Consider the following 25,557-nt stretch of genomic DNA (forward strand, 5'->3'; position numbering starts at 1 on the left):
CGCGAAGAAGACGTCTGTCCCCATTCTTATAAACCTATTAAGTGGACCATCCTCTGTATAACAGAGGTTCATAAGCGATAGAAGGTCTAAGCCGGGAAGGAAGATCCCTAGAAACATACTCCCCCCATTGTCAGACCTCAAGAGGAATGAATAGGGATCCCTAGAAATAGAAAAAAAAATTTAGAATATCTAATTAGTTACACTAATTGAAGCATATCTAAGTCATCATCTCCTAGAATCCCCAAAGTCTTCGTATCTGCAAAACAAATTGATGATGCTCATTAATTACACACTGTATACAGATAGACCTAATTAATCTCCTCTTACCCTTTCTCCATTCTGAGACCCTTCACTTACCCACCCATATTATAAATAGGAAGCGTTTACCAATTCTCAATAGTCACCCAGGGCAACTTAACACTATATTACAGTTTGTTATTTCGAGCATGAATAGAAGGAACCTCTATCGTAATGTTGAGTTTCAGATTGACCAACTCCGATATGAGGCACCTAGGTGGCTTGTCCATATACATGGTCCTGACCGGCAGCAATGGACTGCCGTGATGAATGGCCCTCTAAACACCCCTTATGAAGGAGGTGTATTCATAGTCCAAATGGACTTCCCTGTCGATTTTCCCTCCACACCTCCAGTTGTAAGAACATGCATAAAGTTGTTAACACACATAAATCAGTTCATATCTTTGTAAATACACTCATGATATTACTATTGTTCGCAGGTAATATTCAGGACCAAAATTTACCATCCTAATATCGGTCCCTTGGGGCATGTTTCTATGCCCCAACTACTTGATCGCCCTGCCTATAGTATTGCCACGGTAAGATGTAAATCTATGTATTTTTTACCCGTAAATTTATCTATTCATGTTTGGGGTCTAGTTTATCTACTCATGTTTGTGGTCTAATTTAATTTATCTATGCATTTTATAGCTGCTGTGGAATATTTAGGGACTGATGGTAGAGCCCTTCATTGAGGGGCCATTTCCTGGCCGAGAGCGAATTGCTGAACGATACATCAGCAACAGGGCAGGTTTACATAGCAACTGCCAGGATATGGACTGAAGATCATGCAGTGGATATATGATGTGCAAATAGCAAGCAAGGGGGGCATTATGATGTGACGTGCGAATAGCGTACAAGAGGGGGCGTGATGTGCGAATAGCAAGGGAATTTGGATGCTGGGCAACCATTGAGTTAGATTGTGTGGACTACTGGATGGGCATAGAGCCAATCTTGAAGAACAGAATGATTACTGATTACAAATGTACTTGGTAATCAATCTGATCTTCAATGTTGGCTCCATGCCCCTTCAGTATTCGACGCCATTTAACTCTGATGGTTCCCCATCATCCCGATATCCTTGTTTACCATTTGCACATTCTTGAAGCAAGGAGATTTGGATGCCAAAGAAACACTGAGCTGGATGGTATGGACTACTGGATGGGCATAGAGCCAATCTTGAAGAATAGAATGATTACTGATTACAAATGTACTTGATAATCAATCTGATCTTCAATGTTGGCTCCATGCCCCTCTAGTACTCTACTCCATCCATCCAGCTCCAGTGCTTCTTTAGCATCAAAATCTCTTTTCTAATCGCGCATCACGCCCCCCCCCCCCTTGTACACTATTCGCACGTCACATCATAATGCCCCCCTTGCACGCTATCCTTTTTTGATAGGCAATACAAAGTAGACAACTTATTCAAGTAGACATATATATGTATATTCAAGTGAATTATAACATGCTATAACAAAGTAGTCAACTTATTCGTTTATGTCTATTAAATTGAATCAGTTCTACTTCCTAACACATAACATGCTAAATTGATATGAAACATATGTCTATTCTTGAATCAGTTACTTCATAAACAGAACATAAAACAAGCCAACACATGTCTCATCAGCATAACTCATGTTAAAATATAAAAGAATCAGGCAAGTTCATCATTTTCAGCTTTAAGAGTATGCATGATCAGCAACCTTCCTAAACATAATATCAAGTTCATAACTTATACTGATAGCATCGAAAACCCATCAACATCCTGAATGGTTTCAATCAGATAACAAGCCAAATGGAAGGTATATTGTAAACTTAATTTATCACCATCCTGAATGGTTTCATAACATTTTCAGCTTTAAGAGTATGCCTAACATGTTATAACAAATAGACAACTTATTCGTGCATATCTAAAACTTGTTCTCATGGCATCATAAAGCCACCACTATGTACCTGCCACTTGGATTGTACAGTTCATGATGAAGTTAGCATGGTGATGAAGTGTATGACACTGTCACCACAAGCTTAGTCATAAACTTGTGTTGTTAGAATCATACAACTTCATCACCATGTTAAACACTTTTCCATAAGCATAACAAGCCAAGTGATAGATACATAGTAATGGAGATTTAGGAGTATGCCTAACATGCTATAACAGGTAGACAACTTATTCAAGTGAACATGCTATAACAAGCATATAACTTATTCCTTACTTATCATCATAGGTCATGTTCAAATAAAAAAGAGAATGGTGATATCAATTAGCCTAAATTTACCTTTTAATACATGCTTCATACATGCTCAATGACCCTTTTACAATGTTCCTCTAATACTTGATGCATGATTAATAAGCTGCATGCCCAAATGAACAATCGTACACATACTCATACAGAACCTCAAATATAAACATCAATAGAACATCATACATAAGCATGTTTCATACACATACACATACTCAAACACTTCTAGCAGTATAACTCATAGGTGTAAGAGTAGTGCCAATCTCAAAGAACATTCAAAGCTTTAGAGTATGCCTAATCAGGCACATGCTTAATGATCATTCATACATAAACTCTATGAGTCCTAGCTTCCTAAAAAGTTATATCTAACCAATCAGTTCATACCAATCATTTCATCATCACCCAAAACATCATACATATACGTAATCGTTCAGTTCAAACCCACATAACAATATATATACTAAATCAGGCTAGTTTCCTAAATCAATGAGTTCTAGGTTCCAAAACAGTACATCAAACATACACAAGCACTTCTAAAGGCATGACCAATCAGTTCAAACCAACTTAACATTAATATATATTCAGTAAGTTAAAGAAATCTTCCCATATGCTAAAGGCATGAACCGATTGACAATCTCTTCAGTCAGCCTTCGCATGTAGCATTCTTACTATCCCTGCAAATATTATGTTCAAATAAAAAGAAATCAGAACATCTTCAGCAACCGGCAATGTATTGCCCTAGGCTAAAAAAGATAATGACCCAAGAATTTCATCGGTGAATCTAACAATGAATACAATAAAATCAGTATCTAAGCGAGAGATCTAACCCTTTAAATCATAGCTCTGAAAATCAATAGATCCTTATTCCATCTGCTGAAATCGACATACACAAAAGTAAATCGGATGAGGAAAAGAGAGAGTAAGGAACAATGCCAATCAATAGATACTTACCAGTACCGTGTTTATAGCTCACCCAGTGATTGCATGTTCAAATCAGCCATGGCGATAGAGAGGGATGAGAGGGATGAAGCTCTTGCATAACCTAAAATGGGGTTTGGGATTAGAGAGAGGGTTTATATATCAGCTGAAAATTTCAGTCAAACAAGAGCGCTTAAAATTTGGGGATTGACCGCGTAAGTGAAATTTCATTTGCCGCTTTTTTGTTTTCGGCAAACAATGACATTCATTTATTATAAGTGTCATCTTTTGAGTAAGTGAAATTTAACGAAAACGTGCGTTTTCTTTGGATGACAGGATTATGTAATCGTAATGTCATTTGAGAATCGAGCGCATTTTTTATTTCGCTTTCAGATGACATACAGTTAAAATACTGTCACGAAAAATATTCAGACGACACAAAAACAAATGTCTGTCATGTATCTTGTGTCATGTGAAAGGGAAAATGGCATAGTGTACACTTTTCCCTCCAAAAAGATAAAACCCTTCAACAACAACGTCTAGATTGTTGATAGGCCGAATGACAATACGTCTAAGACTCTAATGCAACCTTCTCTACCAGGTCGAGGGTCCTATCCGACTAATTAATACCTAACGCTTTTTTATAACCTTGCTCTTGGTAACCATAGCAACACACACACACACACCTTTTCGTTCTTGTAGATTTGGTCTACAAAACCTTGTTCAATAATCTCTAATAGATTCCCCCTCATTGGCAAGTCCTTTATTGATGTTGGATCACTGCCCCATCCCAGATCCGAATCCTGCATATGGATAAAACGAAAAAAATAAGGGTAATATCCAATAAGGATGTTACCTATAGTAAGACCCATCAGAAATCCACCATATGGGCTACACACACACACACACGTAGGTGGAAATGTTTGGAATTGATTTCCCATTTATGATGCATCTCCCATGGGCGTGGAGCGTTAAACCGTTGGTCTAATAGTCGTAATATCCATCTAAGATGTCATAGGGATTGAAATGTTCACCTAATCTCCCATCATCGAGTCAAGGTGATGATTCACTAGCTCTCCACACTTAGTCGTAGTGTGTTCCGCACCTGAACTTCCCCCTACATCCCTAGCGGTATGAAGGAATAATATCCTAGGGTTTAACCTTAATCCCAATATGCCACCACCAATTGGGGTATTGTACTCCGGACATTAAACGAGTCCATAAAAGAGGGATTTTCATTAATTTTCCCAACTAGGAAGCTATCTAGGCCAGAGAAGATGTTTGCATCCTCTAGCCTCATGTCTGAGTGGACTATTTAAAAGAATCTATTAATGGACTCCGTAGATGGGGTGACCAGAGGGAGAACATTAGAGTCGTCCTCATTTGTAACATCTTCCATGACCGCCTCTTTTTCTTTCCTAGAATCTCAATCAATGATCATCATCACTAGAGTTGATGAAGTCATGAGAAAATCTTGGTTCTATGCTCACGACACCAATGATGCTTTTGTGTAAATCTCTGATGTACGGATCTCCAAATCGCCTCATCATTTGAATGATTTTCTATAAAATAGGAGAGGTGTTGTCTGTCCAACGTAGACACTCTGATGCCAAAGTTAGTATCACTCTTAAAAATAATGAAAGTAATAGATGCTAAGGTTTAGAGCATACCTCGAGGACTCCTTTAAACTCTATTTTATAGGCTCCTCATAGTCCTTATTAGAGTTTTAGGGGGGCTACTCCTCATTAGTGGATCATCGTTCTAGTAGAAAGTCTCCACGTGCACTACTATTCTAGGAACTTATATGTACTGGATCTTCCTATGCCAATGTCTGATGACCATTACTTACTACCTTTTATCAGAATCATAGACTTGTTGTCTGAAGCATTCAGGTGGCCTTGCAGCAGCTATTGTCCTGATCCTTTTCACACAGTCATAAGATACTTAAACAATCTCTTATTTAGCTTTCACCTGAGTTTCTATTGAACGGTTTCATGACATCTGGTCTAGACTTTTCATAGAAGCCCATAGAATAATATTCGTGTCATGAGTAGAAAACCAAATTAATAGATACAACCATAGCTGGATCCAAGAGGTCAAGACAACTTCAACATTCATTAATCGCCGAAAAATATCTGAAAGCTATATATATATATAAACACCAAAAATATATGAATTGAGATTATAATTGAACACTCCAAATACATTTCAAAGTGTCCCTATGTGCTCAAGCTATCAAAGATGTAAAAGCTAGTCCATACAAATAAAAATAAATAAATTTGACTAATTTTGAACAAAGCTACCTCCTTTTCCCAAAGTTATTCAGAACAATAGTTTAAGTTATTAATTTGGTTTTTTTTTATGTGAGAATTTAGAAAATAAGAATACATCATGTATTCAGTTTAGGTAGTGAAATGAGGAGAGTAGTTGTTGAATGATGATATGATATCATCATGTGGTGCAGAATACACTTATCCGAATAACAATAGAGTAGATAGTACAGTACATCCATACCATAGGCTACTAGTTAGTAGTTATGATCAGTTATTATCATAAATTCCACCCATTTTTGTTTTATTTGAATATGCATTGCATGCTAAATGATTTTTTCAACCTTTCTTATTTCTTTTTCTTTTTAACATATAATTAACACCAAATATGTTTATCTTACATTTACAGTTTGTAACTCATTGGGTTTCTATATACACACTGAATTTACGGGAAAAAAAAAACTCTTAAATTCAATTCTACTACTAGACATATCCATAAAAAGGAAAGGAGTTATAACTGTTATTATGTCTTGAAAATGTGACAAGTTAAATTTAAGGGTAAAGTAAAAGAAAATTTGGTAATTTCACAGTTTACAATCAGATTCTCCAAATTTAAAATTGTATAAACAAGAATCCATAGTACTCCATTATCAAATTAAGAGATTTCTTTTCCAGATTTTTAAACTGTTTCTAGAAGAGATTACAAAAGAAAAGTTAAAAAAAAACATGAAAAATCGCTTATTTCGTAATGACATTTATCACAGTCCCTTGTTTGTATAGTTTTAAACCTCGGGGACCTGTTTATAAATGGCAAAAACCACATAGTTTGTTTTTTTACTTTACCCTTAAATTTATGGCTCTTGATTTATACAACAGATTAATGGGTGTTCGTTTCAGCTATTTAGAGCAACGTTTATCGATTCACTCCAAACTGCAAGAAATGTATTGTTTTTTTTTTTGAACCTGAAAATGGATCTCATATATTAAAAAGATTGGCCTCCTCAACAATAACGTTTGACAGCCAATCAGGCACTACAGTTGATAAAAAATCGCTAGCATTGGAACAGGCCTGCCTAGCTACCAGATGAGCAGCCCTATTCGCTAAACGAGGAATAAAAGATAATTTAAAAGAAGGGTTGGATCGCAAAATAGTTTGACAATCTTGGACGAGAAATGTAGTTCAAAAGCAGTGTTTAACATTTTTTTATCGAAACAACATCGTTTTAGAGCTTTTCACAAAAAGCTTTAAAAGAAGCTTTTCATACAAAAATGTTTGTATATATTTGATGTTGATAAAATTATCCTTCTAATTTCCAAACATATTTCTTCTTTAATATTATTCGTATACCTATAACATTACTCTCGAAAAAACAAGGTTTTTTCCTCATTCAATAAAATTATTATTTCTAATTATTATTTAGTTATATTTAGATATGCTTTCGACGATTTACAAATGAGTGTGTGTGGTTATTTTGTTGCCAAAAGATGACTAAGGTCTTTGCCCTTAACAAAACTAAGAACTTTTAGGTTGACATTACCAGTTTTGACCGTTGATAACCTCAAATTAGAAAATTTCAAAAATTAAATTTATTTAATACTATTAAATAACTGAAGCTAAAGTATCAAGCTAAAGTTGCGATGTAGCTCATTACAGAGAATTAAAGCTTATAATGCTTAATGACTTAGGTCATCTCCAAGGGCTCTCTAAATATAAAGAGAGCCCTTGGAATCCAACTCCAACGGAGCTGGAATTGCTTGCGGCAAAGATGCCGCAAGCAAGATATATTATTTTATTTATTTTTTTATTTTTTTAAATCCTTTTCTTTTATTATTATGTAATTTAATTTTATTTTTTTTATTAATCTTAATCCATTAAATGTTTTGTTTAGATTTATATAGTATTTATTTTATATAATATTTGTTTTAAATATTTTTTTATTTTAAATATTAAATTATAAAACATGATAAAAATTAATAAATGGATATAGTTTGATTAATAATATAAAGAATATAAATGTTATGTTTATTAAAAAAAATTGTTATGTGAAAAATGAATATAATAATAATAAAAGTTTTAAAGAGGGTGTAAAATAGAGTATATGGTTGGAGAACTTTCACTGTAGCAACTCTATATTTAAAGATAGAGTAGAGAAAAATGAAGATAGAGTAGGCTAAATAGAGAACACGGTTAGAGATGGCCTTAGGAAAGAAGATTGGCGGGAGAAGGAGAAACTATTGTAACATAATTACTTGTATTAACACATCCTACATTGTTAATCAATAAGATGAAGATATCAATTTTATCTTTCTTAAACTCATTCTCTCTCTAATTTTAAAAGTACTATATTTTAGTATGAAACTATATTTTTTATTTTTTAAAATTATATTTTTTTGAAGTTTTTTTTTAAATATAGATTTTTTTTTAGGCAAATATAGATTTTTTCTCTTCTCATAAAAAGCGCCTAAATACTAATGACTTATAGTTATGCATCATGAATGTATTTTACCCCCTAAAATAACACTAACGGAATATGCATATAAATTATAAACTATAAGGTTGGTAATATATTCCTAATAGTTAAAATCAAATGAAAAATATATGAGTGATGACAATGGCATGTGTTGAAAATTAATAAATTATAGGCTTAATACATCATTTGCTGCTTGAACTTGTCCAAAAAGCTTGATTGGCCCCCTGAACTTTCAAAGTGTCTTGACAGCCCCCTGAACTTGCATAAAATGTTCAGTTAACCCCCTGAACTTGCGTAAAATGTAATCAATTGATCACTCGGTCGTAAAAAAAGTAAGTTAAATATGGAAGATGTATTCCACACATCTTAGAATGTTATTACATAATTAAAAAAAATAGATTAAAAATGAAATTATTGATTGCTCAACTCTACAACTTGTCTTCTCTATTCTAAACACCGTATACTCCGATTTCAGTTGTTTTACTTTTTTTAAGACTCGTGCAATACATCTTCCGTATTTAACTTAATTTTTTGTAACCGAGTGATCAATTGATTACATTTTACGCAAGTTCAGAGGACTAACTGAACATTTTATGCAAGTTCAGGGGGCTGTCAAGACACTTTGAAAGTTCAGGGGGCCAATCAAGCTTTTTGTACAAGTTCAGAGAGCAAATGATGTATTAAGCCTAAATTATATTACCAAAAAGAAAAGAAAACTAATAAATTTTTTGGTAGAAAAAAATTTAGGTAAGGGTAGGTCTACCCACTCCTAAGGTCGGGGCAAACCACAGACCTCGATGAGAGTTTATAGTGGAATTTACAGATCACCTATCAATGAGGGTTAAATTTTGACGGAATGGATAATCGAACCTCAAACCTGTCAAGCAGAGGTTCAACGTCTTACCATTCGGAAAGACACGATTGTCTAAGAGAACATACCTCAAAATGATTATTTCTGAAAGACATGATTGTCTAAGCTAAGCTGTTGTATTATTACGTACAAGTCAACACTATCAAACCAAAATTAAAATTTCCTAAAAAAAACAAATAAAATAAATAATTACATTTAAAGTTTGTATATACATGGATGAGAATATTAGTAGGTGGTCACCAAAAACGAAAACAACCTAAGGCTTTTGCCTTTTCATTTTTATTATTTGAAATATATATATAGTCATTAATTTAAAAAGAAAAACTTTTATAGAAAAGAAAAAGGAAAAGGAAAAGGAAAAGGGAGACAGATTCCAACATTTTTATTTTTATGAGAAATGGCCAAAGCTGAAACTTGTAATTTCTTAGGCAAAAAGGAAGAAAAATCACTTCTACTTTCCTTTTTCCTTCTAAAACAAAAGTATCCTATGATAACATTATAATTAATCAAATAAATTCTACCAGCTTTGGCTCCAACGCTGTACTTCTTTAATTTCAAAAACAATGACCATTACAGGGCATTTGGTTCACAAGGAGTAAGAGGAAAAGAAAACTAAAGAAAATAAAATGAATAAGTATTAATTCCTATAATATGTTTAGAAAATGGAATGAGGTAAAGGGAATCCAATTCCCTATAGGGCCTGAGATAATGGACTTAACCTAAAGTGGGATGGACCTTGAAAATGGTGGGCTCATTCACAATCTCTGGTTTTCTCTTGAAATGTCATGCCTCATCACTCTTTAATTTTCATGCTAACCCATTTTTTTTAAAAAAAAAAATGCACTTTGACCTTTTTAATGATTCTCATTCTAGTGTTATTTGATTTTGTTTTGACTTTTACATGAGTGCTAATAATTATTTTAGTGAGTTACACCCTTCAACATTAGCAAATGTAATTAGTCCATGGTTGGACAAGATTTTACACTTATAATATAATGTAATGCTTCATATTCTTGTTTTGCTTTTTAACTTGTGCCATATATTGGCTACTATTACTATTTATTACTTTCACAATATATTAATGGATAAATATAGCCTCAAACACTTTATTCTTTCAATGAATTTTTATTGATTAAGAGAGTGTTTGTTTTAGCGTTTCGCATGAGCGTTTAGCGGTTTTACACCAAACTGTTAATAGTATAGTGTTTTGTTATAATTATAAAACTGCAGCGGTTAACGATTTCGGAGAAAACACGGTTCACGAAAAGCTCCAATTTGGAGCTTTTCATGAAACGATGTTTTTAGTTGTTGAGCTTTTGACAAAATTAACCCAATTTTTATTTCTATTTACTCCGGGTATTCTTAAAAAAATATTAATGGTCACCTATTACTAATAACCTAATATATAGAATCATTCTTTATTTTTTTCATCCCAATGAATTATACATTTGCCTTTGATAAAATATACCATGAGACAAGACAAAATATATAATGGTTTTATCAAATTTCCAGTAATCTGCTTTGATGAAATATATCATGATTTCATCAAATTTAAATGCAGCGTTTGATTTCATTATGGTTGCATTAAAAAAAGATGAGATTTTTCCCCTATAGTGGTTCCGAAAATGTCATATCTATTATTTAGGTTATTTTTATCAATATTCGTACAACATGTTTATTTATATTATTATTTTATATTGTTAAATAATGGGTATTTTCTTTTTTTCATATATTAACGGCAACAGCTCTTTGTAAATTTACCAAACACTAATTACCAATTAGCTAACAACAAACAGTTACTAGCTAACTACAAACAGCCTACTGCAACAACTAACAGCAACCGTTATGAGCTAACAGCTGAACCAAATAGACCCTAAATATCTCAATTTTTTGAATTTAAAACATTGAAATTTTACTAAACTATAATCATATATATAGATTGAGTTTTTGGCTAACAAAACCATTTTTGCATCCATCATTTTATAAATTTTAAATATTTATCATCGCGTATGTAAAAATTATTTAATGGGAACTTGAAAAAGGGCGTTATAAGTCTAGTATGACTTGGTTATACATTTTTGTCATCTATCATATATTTCCGGTTTTTCATGCATGCACCAATCCTATTGAACTTGATTATCAACTTTGTTCGAGAGCAGGTGGTTTAACGGTTCATCCAATTTCATGTCATTTTCACTAATGATCAAGTGGCTGATATTTTGACCAGACGCTCTCGAACACATGTTTTCCTCTTCTTCATTCTCGTCTCACTATATGTTCTCCCATCATATTCTCCTTATTGATCACATGTTCATTAAGCTAGATAATTATTCTATAATTACTTTGATAATTATTTTATTTGTATTTATCTTCTCTTTGATCTCATCTATATCTTTTAATTGTTAAGATATCCTCTCTTCTATTTTATAAATTGATCTTTACAGAGATTCATCAATTGAGTTTATAAAAATATATTACTTAAAAGCCCTAGTTAATGTTATTATTATACTATAATACTAACAGCATAAAATACTTCGAATAGAATAAATTTACATAGTTCCATATTTTGTTTATATGCTAATAATAGGAAGTTTGATTTGAATTATCCCACCGCTCAAATTAATCACAACAAAAATATATAACATAAATTTAGTTGAGGATTCATAAGATATTATCCCAGAAAAAAAAAATGTTATAGAATTGATCGAAATCTTAAAATAATATGTTAATGAAAGGACAAGTAGCCATGTGAAATGAATAGTTTAGTTAGGTAACATAAGGCTGCTCACCTTAAATGATACACTTGTTCTAGTTCTGAATTCGGGTTCAGGATCATATTTTTTAAATCTATCAAAAGATCTCAACCAATTGTACACAATCTCTACAATATGGAAAGTCCACCTATACTTCTATTTTTTTTTTTTAATTCTTTATTCTTTGAGTTAAAATTAATGGATTTTTATATCTCAAACCAATAATTTGATGTCATTTTAGTATTTAGTATTTACTTTTTTTTAAGATATAAGGTTTATATTTTAGTTTCTAATTTTTTCTATAAACAAATAATTAATTAATTGCACAATGTTAATATTTTATTGGTTAACGTTCTACGTGATATTAAATTATTCATTAGATGCATGGATGACGTGGTGCACCGGACGTATAATATAATACTGATATCTCTATTAAGAACTCGGTTCTCCCAATACCTCCCATAGGGAAAAGAGATATATGTGTCGCTTTTTTTTACAAAACTTGTGTCGTTTTCCTATGGGAGTCTTGTGATAACCGGGTTCTTAAATATAATTCTCCAAAAACTAATAGGGATAGGATAAAAATTTAACTCTATATATGGTTATTAGGAGAGAATAGTTTGTCTCCACATGAACAATGCAATTTTAAATCTAACATTTAACAAACGGTGCCATGTTAAGTCACTTTAATAGAAAATGAGTTTTTTACCACTCAATATAAGACTTAAAATTGCAAATTTTTTGTTAGTTATATTAAACTTAACATTATATTATTTTGTATAATAAAGACTCTTCCTCATTTAACTAAAGGTTCAGGGTTCGATCCTCGCCTTTGGAAATGGAAAGAATTTCCATGCCCAGCAGTCCCACCCATAGAGGTGCAAACCATCTGCGAAAGTGAATAGTCACTGCTGTCGGCGGTGGATACACTTACGAACCAAAAAAAAAAAGTTAAATCTATTTTCCCACAATAATAACTCATACCAAATTAATAAAAAAAGTTTTTCAAGAACTGAATTCTTGACCAAGAAAGTAATAGAGACAAAAATTGTAGGTCCTCATTGTAACAAAATGAAGCAATACATACATACTCCACCTTCACCAAACAGCATACAGAATTTGTCAATGATTCTTGTGAGTTGATAACTTTTGTTTCATTCACATAAACCAAGAATTGAGGTCTGGTGTCTTTTGTATTTTTCTTATTCAACAAAATGAACAAATATTGCTGTTCTTTTCTTCTCTTTTTGCCACCAAACTGGGTCCAAGAAGATATATATATTTATAAAAATAAAATGAATGGAATGGAATGTTGTTAGCATTTTGATGACAATAATCTCCATGCTAAGATACTTTTAAAAGCACTATCCCATTATTTATGTACATAATAATAATAATTGTGGTGTTATTACCTCTGGAATGCAATATACATTAATATGATAGATTGGGTTTAGTGAAGGAAGCATCTCTACTTTTGAAAATTGCTTTAGCAGAAGGAAGAGCTCTTTATCTTGAAAACCATGATTGAGTTTCTTTTCTTTTTATTGCAGAATCTGATAACAAGAATAGAATCCAAGCCAAGCCAAGTAAAGCCATCCACATATGACATTCACTTTTCACACTTTCCTTCCTAAAGAATCCTTTTTTGCATTTTTAGGTCCATTATCCCTTTCATATGCTTTAGTTGCTTCCTGTTAACTTCCTATTATTGGCTGCTCATGCTTTTGTGATATGCAGAAATTTAATATTAGGATCCATTTGGACACATGGTGTAATCACAAGTCACTCACTAGACTAGAAACATCACCCATTCATGTCTCTACTCTCTACTTGAATTCTGTAGAAGATTTCTAAAGATAAGTTCTCTCTTCTAATATTATAATAGCCTCTCTTAAAAACAACCTCATTTATTAGTCTCTTAAATTAATTTAAAGAGTTTGTAGAAAAATCCAATTCCAAAAAACTCTTAGTACCTTTTTAAATTACTAAAAGTCTCACTTCGCTCCTTGTTACTAAGGAGCCTTATCTCCCTCTTTAATTCAATTTTTATTAAAAATTTATTAATGATGAGTCTCTCTACTCTCTCTGTTGATAAACATAACAATAGATAATAATTTTGTTGATAACAGACAGATAAATACTCTCAAAGACATATTCGTGATTATGGACCCAAGGCCCAGCCCACCGGCTCCTTGAGACACGAACATGAGATAAATGTGTGTCAAGATGAAAGCCTCGTAAGTAATGTAAAATCCGGCTCTAGCAGGATACAGAGATATCAACCCACATACCACGAGAAATCTAAGTGTCAAGACATAACGATAAGACAAAAGAGCTTTACACGTGACAACCTCTCATTGGAAGTTCATGTTATTATAATAGGAGCCTCACAGTGCACAAGGTAGTAACATAAAACGTGACAGAATGTGTATAACAACCTATAAATATAAGGTTTATGGGTATCTCTCACGTATGTCGGAAAATCTTAACCTTCTTTCTTCTTTTCCCTTCTCTATCTCAAATTGAAACTGACTTATTAGGCATCAGAGTGCTTATACTAGGTAGCAGTAGCTCCTTTGTTTTGTAGGTTCTTGACAGGCTTCCAAAATAGATTTTGAGGGTTTTGAGGATCTAATCAGATAAATGTCTGCTATATATCAATTGGTATGGTGAGCATGGAGTTAAGAGGAAATTCCTTGTCTTCATTAACTCTACGGATAAATACTGTTGATATATATGTGACGAAAAATAAAGATAAAGTTGATGTCCTAATAGATGACATCACAAGCTAGGAGGATTCTCATGCATTTCTATGGGGCAAGACTATGGGATTCATGAAAAAATTCTTCAAAATGGTGCAATCAGATATGCGGTCGGAGGATGCAAGTACTTTTTCAACAGTGATGGCCTAACTCATGTCACAAGTAAGTTGATCGAAGGATCTGCTAGCATTTTGGTGAATACACAAACTCAGGGATTTTTTAATGTGTTTGGTACAGATTTCCCCCCTCAAATTTTGTTTCCAAAGAAGGTGGAACACGCGAAAGGAAGTTCGGAGATAGCATCTAGAAATGACAAAGAAAGTGAGATGATAAATCATGCTCACAATTTGGAAGGGAGACAGTTGGTTATAACGACCTCAACAGTTCCACACTTCATGATGGACACAGTGGAACCAGCAACCCAACAGAATGTGCATGTGGGAGTAAAGCACCGAGCAAAATTCTAACTGCAAGTGCCATCGCAGATGAGTCCATATATGTACCGGCCATACGGAGGTTCTCAATAGCTCTATCATTGGCTAACCTCTCGCTTGGGTATTATCTCTATTCTCCTTTTTATCCAAATATAAGATTTGGATCTGGAGTTGGGTTAGGACCTAACATAGGGTACGCACTCGAAGTAGGATCAAGTCCCTACGGAGAGTAAGGATCAAGCTCAGAATTATATATAGTGTAGCAGATCATGAAAGAGAACGGAGAGAAGAGCCAACTAAGACACGTAAATCTAGCTCAAGATTTAGGCACACATTGGAAGTTGATCATGAAAAAAATATGAATGGAGAGCTGGTCGAAATACGTGAGACTGAATCAAGAATATATCCTAGGAAGAAACAACAACAACAACAACAACAACAAAGCCTTAGTCCCGAAATGATTCGGGGTTGGCTAACATGAACCATCATATAAAACCGTGAAATCAAGTCGTGTCAGCGACACAAATTCGCTCCCTCCACTCCGTCCTATCCACTACCATATTTTCCTCAATTCCCAGTAAACTCATATCACTCTCGATCACCCTCCTCCAAGTTTGCTTAAGTCTTCCCCTACCCCTCACCACTACATCCCTTTGCCACTCTTCGGTTCTCCTAACCGGCGCATCAAGCGCTCTATGTCTCACATGGCCAAACCTGTTGAAACACCTTTCCACATGATTTTGATTTGACAAAATTATTTAAGTTAATCCATGATTAAGGGACAATTAAATTTAAGTGCTTTGATTTAATTTTACTAATATGTTTGTTCAATGTTGAGTATAAATATAAATGGAAATAGAAACAAAAAGTAAGACAGGACGAAGACAGCATAAGAAAACAGCACAAGCTGAGTGGAGTGTAACTCAGCGTGATAGAAGAAAAGTCATCTTCAGAACAAAAGCTTGAAGATCAGGCTAATCAACAAAGCTGAGTGGAACGCAACTCAGTATCAAAAGTAAAGGAGTCTTCTTGAGAACTATGTATTACAGAACGAAGCTGACCATGGAAGCTTAGTAAAAGAGAACTCAGTATTTGTATTAGCAAACAATCGCAGACAACGGCTGTCAAAGACAAGCTGAGTGATCTTCAGGACAGCGTGAATGATCCGTTCACTAAAAGACAAGATCCGACAACTGTCTGCAGCAATAATAGAAACCTTGGAATTACGCAAAAGCCAATTTCAAGATGCATGGGTCAACTGTTCTTTTTCTAAAAGACAAACTAGCACAAAAAGACGAAACCTGCGAGAAGAAGACAAACCTGACGCCTGCGGAATTCAGACGACAGGATTGGCCTGCAAATCTGAAGCTGACCAGAGGCTTGTCTCAAAAAGGAGTCGTTTGGATTCAACGGACAAATCCAGAATTCAAATGAACAAGTCTTCAGAATACAACTATAAAAGGACAAGTATACTTCTTGGATCCTTTGCCGATCGAAAAAGCAAAAAGAGAATAAGAGCATACATACAAAAAGCACATCAATACAAGAAATAGATCTTACACCAAATTTCTATTCCTGTGTAAATGCTAGAGTGGTTTTCTGTGTGATCATCTAAAGTGTTCTTTGTCTGAAAGAGAACAATCTTGTATCAATCATAGTATTGAGAGAGTGTGCTGAGTACTCGGTTTGGTACTTAGTGGTAGACAAAATCCAAGTGCTAGGTTGTAGCGCTTAGTGGAGTTGAGTAGACAAATAGAGGACGGTACTCTTGCATATTCAACTGCCTTGTAAACGGTTTGCGTTCTACCTTTAAAGAGCTCAGTATTGGATTTAAAAAGCCCGAAGGGATTCTGGGAACTGGACGTAGGCGGAGAGGCCGAACCAGGATAAGTCGTGCTGAGTAATTTCTAACTCTCTTTCAATATATATTTGTATGTGTTGCTTGCTATATTTACTCAGTATATAAATTGTTTAAGCTGACACTTAGTAAATCAGAGTGCTGAGTTGGAAGGTGACCGCAAAAGTGTCATTTCCCAACTCACAAAGTAAAACAGTTCTAGTCAGTATCTGACTAAATCCGTCTTACGCTTCACTCGACCGCGCTGACCAAAGCTGAGTTGTGAAACTCAAAGAATTGAATTAAGTCGGTGTAATTAAAACGAAAAAGTTACATTAGTTCCTAACCCCCCCTTGGAACTAATCACACGGGACCTCAGTCGGTTTTCTCTCATTTTATTCTCAATAGATGTGACCCCTACTTTTGTCCTAATTATTTCATTACTCACCCGATCCTTTCTTAATGGTAAGATGCCACCATTAACCACTGTTAACAAGTCGGGATTCACCCTTGCAGCCCATATTCTTAATTGGCCAAGAGATAAGAAATTCAAGCTTCCAAATTTGCCTAAGTATAAAGGAAACATTGATCCACATCATGAATTATAAAGATTTGATGCTTATGAAGAATTTTCTCAACTTCTCTCTCGATTTTGATAATAAAATTCATCTAATCCACATCTTAAATACAGAGATAAACCCTAAAATTTATAAACTTCAGGGTTAGGAACTCGTTGATTTTAGTTGTGAGCACAAAAGTTGTTTCTTCGAATATGTACAGAGGAAAAGTGAAACCTATGCTCCTCGCTAATTGCTTGTTCCGAATGGGAGGAACGGCAATTCTGCTTTCGAATCAGAAAACGATTGAAAAATCGCTAAATACGAGTTGCAATAATTGGTTAGAACAAATCTGGCATCCAAAAACGGATCATAAAAATGTGTATTTCAAGAAGAAGATGAAGAAGGATACTTCAGCGAATCATTATCCAGATCCATTCTACAAGTCGCAAGTGAAGCATTGAAAATGAACATGGCAGCATTAGCTCTAAACGCCCTTCCATACTCCGAGTTGATAAAGTACGCCGTGTTAGCAGTCCTGTGGAGGAGAATTTGGTCTCCGGCAAAGAAAAGGAACGCTTATGTACCGAATTTCAAAAAGGCATTTGATCATTTATGCATCCATGCCGGTGGGAATTTTGTGATTGATGCGATAAAAGTGAAATTGAAGTTGAACGATATAGATGTGGAAGCATCGAAGATGACACTGTACAGATTTGGTAATACGTCGTCGTCTTCGGTGTGGTATTCGCTTGGGTATTTGGAGGCGAAAGTTATGGTCGAAAAGGGTGATATAGTTTAGCAGTTAAGGTTTGGAAGTGGGTCTAAATGTAACAGTGGTGTTTGGAAATGTATTTCCGCCATTAAAGCTGATGCTTCTAATGTTTGGGTTGATAGGATTCATGTGTTGAAGTTTATAAATTTTAGGTTTTATCTTATTTAAGATGTGGATTAGATGAATTTTAGTATCAAAATTGAGAGAGAAGAGTTATAGAGAGAGAAAATTTAGTGAGAGAAATGGAAAGAGTGAGAGAGAGGAGTTGGAAGGAAGGGGATGATGGCATTTAAGTAATTTCATATTAAGTGTCTAATTTTTTATTTTTAAAATGGTCAAACTACTGATGTGGTGTGTTGACTTCGGGTTGACCGATCATAATTACCGATTGTACACTTTAATGGAAGGTCAGGTTGTACACTTTAGTGTGCAAAATTAAAGGTTGTACACCAAAATGTGAAAATGGGTAAATATTATATACCATATATGTAATTTACCCAGCTTTTGGCATATAACATTACTATGGGGAAAATTTTCCTCTCAGAGGTTGAAGCGGTAATTTCAATCAGACACTTGGCGTTATAAATCCCAACAATCAAAGCACAGTTGTTGTTAAAGGTAGCCAAAATCTTGAACATGAAACATACATAACAACCTTGTTAGTAGTGCCAGAAGAGGAACGTGCTGATTTAAATGATGAAATAATGTGTGAGGCCAAATTAATGATGATAACAATTGAAACTATATAAAGCACCCAAGCAGAAAAGCAAAAGAATGTGAAGAGAAGAACGAATGGTGATGGGAGCCAAGGCAATTGACCATCCAAGTGGTCAAAAGGAGAAAATTTTGAAAATGGGGGAGGTAACCCCTGGAGATAAAACAAATCATACTTAATTCATAGCCATGTGAAGAAGAAAGATATATAAGTCATAGTTTATGTATTGATACTCGTGATTCTATGAACAAATACTCCAGTGAATGAAGAGATCTCTTTAGTGCCTCATATAAGACAAAAGGGTGGTTAGATTGAGGTTGTTGAATGGTGATAACATCTGGAAAATCCCCTAGGATGTAAACTATAAAAACCCATGGAAGGAATGATCAAATGGTAAAGATATTCCGCTGAAAGAGATCCGTCAAGCAAAATTAGGGTATACGCCATGGAAGCCCATCAACAGGGACCCACCTTATTAAGGAGATTCGTATCCGCCAAATGGTCAGAAAAAGGCTTCTCTGGGCGGATCCATCCAGAGGTCTCTAAACCGTTATCAAAGAGAACCTTCCTCATTAATGATACTAATAGCTCCATTAATGCTGAAACCATCGAGCATAAAGAGTGTAGCATTAAATTACATTGAAAGGCAATAAAAGGGGGATTGTTAATTGTTACATAATCCAATATAAATACCCCCACTACAAGGTGAAGGAGGTACATAATATTCTAACCCTACTTTGTGATTATAGCTTATTCTCTCAAGAATATTACTGACTTTGGCATCGGAGTTTCCCCGACTGATCCCAATGGCGCCTCACAGGGACGTAATCCGGTGAAGGAAAATAAACGAGATATCAAATGGCGACCCCACTCCGATTTATAAGGTAATGTATTAAGTTATTGAGAGTAATTGTAGAGTGTATGTACCTTGATTGTGTGATTTCTATGAATCGGTGTCCTTAGATTCCTCGAAAGACAATTAGGCATGATTTAGGTAAGTTGTATCCTACTTGTTATGTATTTCTTTAATTCTAGGAGAACTAGGCAGAATTTGGTCCGAGTTGAATATGGAGATCTTCCTATTGGTCCACATGTTAAAGGAATACCGTATGCCTATATTATTTGAATCGGACAACTTCTAGTGTTTCAGATGTTCCTAATTGTCTAGGATGGTGACATATGTACTAATATTAATTCACATGCTATCAAATTCCCCCTATAATCCATAAGCTCTTTGAGGGCTTCATCCATTCTAGAAGTGTTTAGAAGGCCCTTTCTTTTTATCTTTGGTGGGAGAAGTGAAGAAATGGCATTGTCTTTTAGTGTGTTGTCCCTAATAGTGGATCGTTACACAAGATGACATCATAACTGCAAATAGGTGTGAAGTCGTCCCTTTAGTAGGCATCATCACGATCGCCTTGTTGAATCTACTTGAATCGTGACATGTGCAATCATAACGCTTTAGGCTAAGCAGGAGAAGGCAAAAGATTTGGCGATTCCTAAGGTGAGCCAACGTTTAATAATTGCATGCAGTGATAGAAACCTTTCGCATATCTGAATGCTTATAAAAAGGTTTTTTATGGTTGTTTACTATTTTTTTCTAGATCCATATCATTTCCTCTTGAGTGAAGAGCGTCAACCACTTCTTAGAAATAGTAAGTTCTTCTACTTCTTGTTAATTTCATGGAATCTTTAAGATAGAAGAATTCTCGTAAACCTTCATCTTTGAAGGAATTCATTCCTTCTTCTTCAAGTGATACTGAGAAAATGGCTCATTGAAAGCCTCATAAAGGAGGAGCCCATAAAGGGAAGAAGGTTCACAGTGAAAAGAAACAAAACCCTAAAATATAGGATCAAAGTTCTAGTCTAACAGCTACCCAATTACAAAATCTAACGGTGGAGTATCTATTTCTTGGGGCTTTGGCAAGACATCTTCCCAACTCTGATCATCATATTAATGATGGTTGCACAAGGATGATAAGGATTTTGTTGGTATTTATACTCAACACATGTCTTATGGGATGGTCATCCCTCTTGTCGGACCTATTGTGGTAATGTTAGAAGCGTTCCATCTAAGCTCATGTCAATTATCGTTGAATGCTTGGTTAGAGTTGTTGGCCCTTCACAAACTATTCTCGGATTTGGACCTTACCTTAGATGGGTCGTTTTCCTTTAATTTTGGAGGACTATTATATGAAAGCATGAGGATTTTTGCTACTATGGCTTAAAAAAGCCAAAACTCAGGTTACCGGAGGTCCTTCCTTCTGACTGGGAAGTCAAACAACATCAAGGCTTCAAGAACAAATGGTTCTAGCTAGACCTGGACATGAGCCGGGCTAGGCCGGTCTCGGGCCGGGCCTGTCGGGCTTTTCATAAAGCTTGGCGAGTCCAAGCCCAGCCCAGTCTGCAAAAAATTTAGTCGAGCTCGGGCCTAAGAAATGAATTCCAAGCCCGTCCGTCCAAGCCCATCTGTATATTAAAAAAATACAATTAAATTTAAAATAATACCATAAACAATTCAATGAATTGGCATACTAATTAAACCCACTAATAACAAAAAAAAAATCCCTAACACCGCATTTTATATATTTAAGAAAATAAAATCAGCAAACTTAAATTATTTATATTTATCTTTATATAAATATATTATAATTTATATTTATATAATATATATATATATATATTTGTATCGGGTCGGACCGATGTAAAATTGGTAAAGCCCAAGCCCGTCCAGTTTTTGACGGGCTTACACGGGCTTACAAGGACCGGACCTGACAGCATTTTTATGTGTCCAAGCCCGGCTAAATGGGCTTGGGCCTGGACGGACGGGCTCACCGGCCCATGCCCAGGTCTAGTTCTAGCTGGGGCCCAACTCAAAATCTTCAAATGACCGCTACTCTTAAACCTTAAACTTCAAAACTAATTGGAATCTGATTGTGGGGAAAAAGAAACTTGGGAAGAACTTCACTTTTTGATCGAAGAGGAGAGGAGGTTCGTTGATGTTATATTGTCCTTCCCTAATTATTGGGCGGCTACAGAGATGCTGGATTTGATTCACTCTAATACTCTCAACAGGGTGCTTGATGAAGGGGGAGATAATTGAAAGTCAATTCTCCATTTTCACATTATTTTTTCACTATTTTTGGATGCATGAATAACTTTAAGGGCTTGATTGGATGGGGGGTTTAGAGGGGTTAATAAGGGAAATGTTAGTAAGGGTTGATAGAAACCCTTGTTTGGAAGGGGGAAGGATTAATAAGGGTTTTTACAAACCCATGTTTGGAACACAAAAAAAAAATTAGAAGGGTAAGGGTATGGAGGGGTTTTGAAGGGTTTTTTTAAGAAATTTCATCCAATTTTCAACCCACCAATTTGGTGGGTTTTGAAGGGTTAGAAATTACCCTTCCTTCCCCTCCTTACCTTTCCCTACCCTTCTCTACCCTTCCTTTATTTACCCTTCATCCAATCAAGCGCTAAACATTGGTGCTCATGCTCATATGTTAACGAGATAGTGATAGTGATTAGATGTTGTAGCTACCAGACCTATTCCTCAACCTCCTAGACCCTTGTCTCTACAGTTGTCCCGAAGACCAGGGTGCCTGTGGAAGTTCATGCCTCCTCAAGCAGGTTGAGCCCTAAGAAGCCTACCTCGCATGCATCGGCCAAGGTGGTTTCTACTATCGTCCAACCTTTGGAGCAAATAGTGAAAGCTCTTAAGTAGGTTGTTCTCGTTTCCTCATTTCCTACGAAATCTTCACCAATAGTTTCTCCTTCCTAAGTGGAAGTTTAGGATTTGACTGATGAGGATAATCTTCCCATCTCTCATTTGGTGTTGTCGATGGATGCTCCTCTAGTATTTACATTTTGTCCTCCTTACTCTTAACTGAGCCTACGAAAGGTAATGAATCATGATTTCGAATTATGCTCCTACTCAGACTATATGTCCTTTCTTGTTTTATTTATTTTTATTTCCTTATTTTTTTTTTTAGAGTCGGAAGCCCTGAGGAGGAAAGCTTCGGAGCCTGTGAAGGAGAGCAAAATTCCTCTGAAGAAGCCTAAGGCTGATGCGACTGTGAAGACCAAGTCGAAGGAGATTTCTAAGACTACGGGTAAGGTAGTGGACAAACCGGAGGCCGGAGTTGACGGTGTTGCTCAGATCAACAACCCTGATATTTTGGGTAGAAGACCCAACCATCCATATTAAAATTTTCAAAAGAACCATATTACAAATTCGTTTTTTATATACCGAAGGATGTCACAACGTACTCGGTGTGATCCTATTAAAATAGCAAAGTCTTTCTTCAAACACTTCATCACATATATAACTAGTGGAAATAAAGAACACAATACATGATTCATGAACTACCTACTCCATAGAATCTCTAGAATAGAATAGTATAACACCATACAAATTATTGTGAGTGTTTTCCTTTATTGTTAAGAAATACTCTTTTGAGCATTTTTTGTAAATGTAACCAAAAGCTTTTTAATAGAATGTTTTTATACCAATTTTGAGTGGCACATGAGGATGAAAGGTTAATTTGATCTTTAAAGTAACACTAAGAGGCCTTTGTGATGCAGCATTGATACATAATGGGACCAGATAAGATTGAAGACGTAACACAATTAGGTGAATAGAATTGGGATGGTAATATGTCAACAATAAATATGGAATGCCTTGTTCATGTGCCTCACCATTATTCTCAACAAAGACTTGAAATGCTCATCTTTAATTACTCTTTAGATGAGGTCTCTACATTTTCGACCACAAAAATAATTCAAAACAAGGATGGGTTTTGGTCCCCTTTTCTTTCTCAAATTAATTTACGAATATTGTCAACATTTTTTCCAAATTGAAGATACTTAGCCAAATTGTCTCATTTCATTTTTTTTTTCTATTTCTTTTCCATTCTCAAAAAAAAAAAAAAAAAATCCTGGGAAATACTGTCTCAAAATTTGGAGAAGTATCCCATATTGAGTTTTGCATAGCATAAACAGTTATAAAAAAGGAGGTGAAGCCCTTAATAGGGATTGTTAGTTGTAAGTAGGGTTACAAATAGAGCGAGGTTAAGAGTGGGAACTGCTTTCCCATCACCGTCCATATATAAATGGAGAATCCATGTTCGGAAAAAAAATTGTTCTTATTCCTATAGAATCCTCATTTCCCTTTACTCAAATTCTACATTAATCTACCAAATACAGCAAATAAGTGGAATTTGGACCTTCACCGTCGGATCCGGTGATATTATAATCCTAGGGCCATGAAATTACTTAATTTATATTTAAAATTAGTTAACAGATTTATTTATTTATTTATTAATGTATCAATCTAACTCCTAAAAATAAGCAACGTGTATGAGAGAGAGTTACAAAACGGTGAACGCCAGAGAAGGAACGCCAGAACGTTGGAGAAGAAACTGTAGAAAAGTCATTCTGCTTCATTGAAATCCATTCCTTTCTAAATGGATTCATGTTTCATGTGATCGTAATAAGCCATAGAAAACCGAGTGACTTTCTATGGATAAACAAGCTTAATCTCTTTCACTATACAACATTTATCTTTTTATGTTTTTCCTGGGAATCTGATGGTGCAAATAATGAAATTACAAGAAGATAGAATTCAATAATTGGATAACTGGGTATCTTATTACTTTTTATGTTCATCACATGTTTAAGCTCACTCAATTGCTAATCTAGTTAACATATTTAGGACCTGAATTTTTAGTTTTCTAGGATACTGGCTTTTAAGTTTTTTGCTGACAACTGGTATCGAATTGTGGTTTTTTAACAAAAAAAATTTGGATTTATAATTCATAAACAGTATTGAATTTTAGGAACCTTAGTTTTTCATTCTCCTCCGGATCAGAATCAAACGATATTATTTTTTCCTTATTCTCCGGCAACTGGATGGAGGTTTCTAATTCGTTCAACAATGGTAGCGATAGCCTTGGATAATATGGAAGAAGAAGAAAGGAGGAAGGAGAGATGGGTATATCAGAAAAATCAAACCTTAGTTAACCAATTTAATTATCCGGTATTCAATTCTGCAAACGAAGGAGTAGGGTGAATTAATGCAATTCTTGACGAAGTGAAGGACATGGTCGTTCTACAAAATCAAATTCCTCTCTCCAAAGTTGTTTCCTTCTTTTTAGGAGTTGATTAGAATTAATAGAAAAAGAAATCAGTTAACTAATATTAAATTAAGTAATTTCATGTCCCTAGGATTATAATATCACCGGATCTGACGGTGAAGGTCCAAATTCCACTTGGTCATTAGGGTCCAATTGAGCAGGACTGCAGCAAACAAATATAAAAGTAAATATCTAAAAATTCAAAAAAATATACAGAGAAGAAAGTACAAATAAAACTCATATGGTTTCATCGATTTGGAAGTAGAGAAATATGATATTTTTATTATAAAAAATGACATGTTCTACACAACAAAATAAGAAATTTGACTAATTTCATTTATCATATTATCGAGTCAATATAGCATATCATCAAGTCAACATAGCACGTCATCAAAAGTCAATATTTCTTTATAACATGTCAACAAAGTCAACATGTCAAATCATCAAAGACAACTTATCACGTCATCAAAAACGGACATTGTTAGTCAAAAAGAAATTGTTAACCCAATAAAGCACACACTTTTTG

At 34.7% G+C, this 25,557-nt stretch overlaps 1 pseudogene; it reads left to right on the top strand.

Annotated features, from left to right (window-relative positions):
* Positions 1–14,632: 14,632 nt before the first annotated feature.
* Positions 14,633–18,583, top strand: LOC136217972 (3-ketoacyl-CoA synthase 7-like; annotated as a pseudogene).
* The last annotated feature ends 6,974 nt before the right edge of the window (positions 18,584–25,557 follow it).

The sequence above is a fragment of the Euphorbia lathyris genome, chromosome 1, assembly GCF_963576675.1.
Source record: "Euphorbia lathyris chromosome 1, ddEupLath1.1, whole genome shotgun sequence".
Taxonomy (NCBI): domain Eukaryota; kingdom Viridiplantae; phylum Streptophyta; class Magnoliopsida; order Malpighiales; family Euphorbiaceae; genus Euphorbia; species Euphorbia lathyris.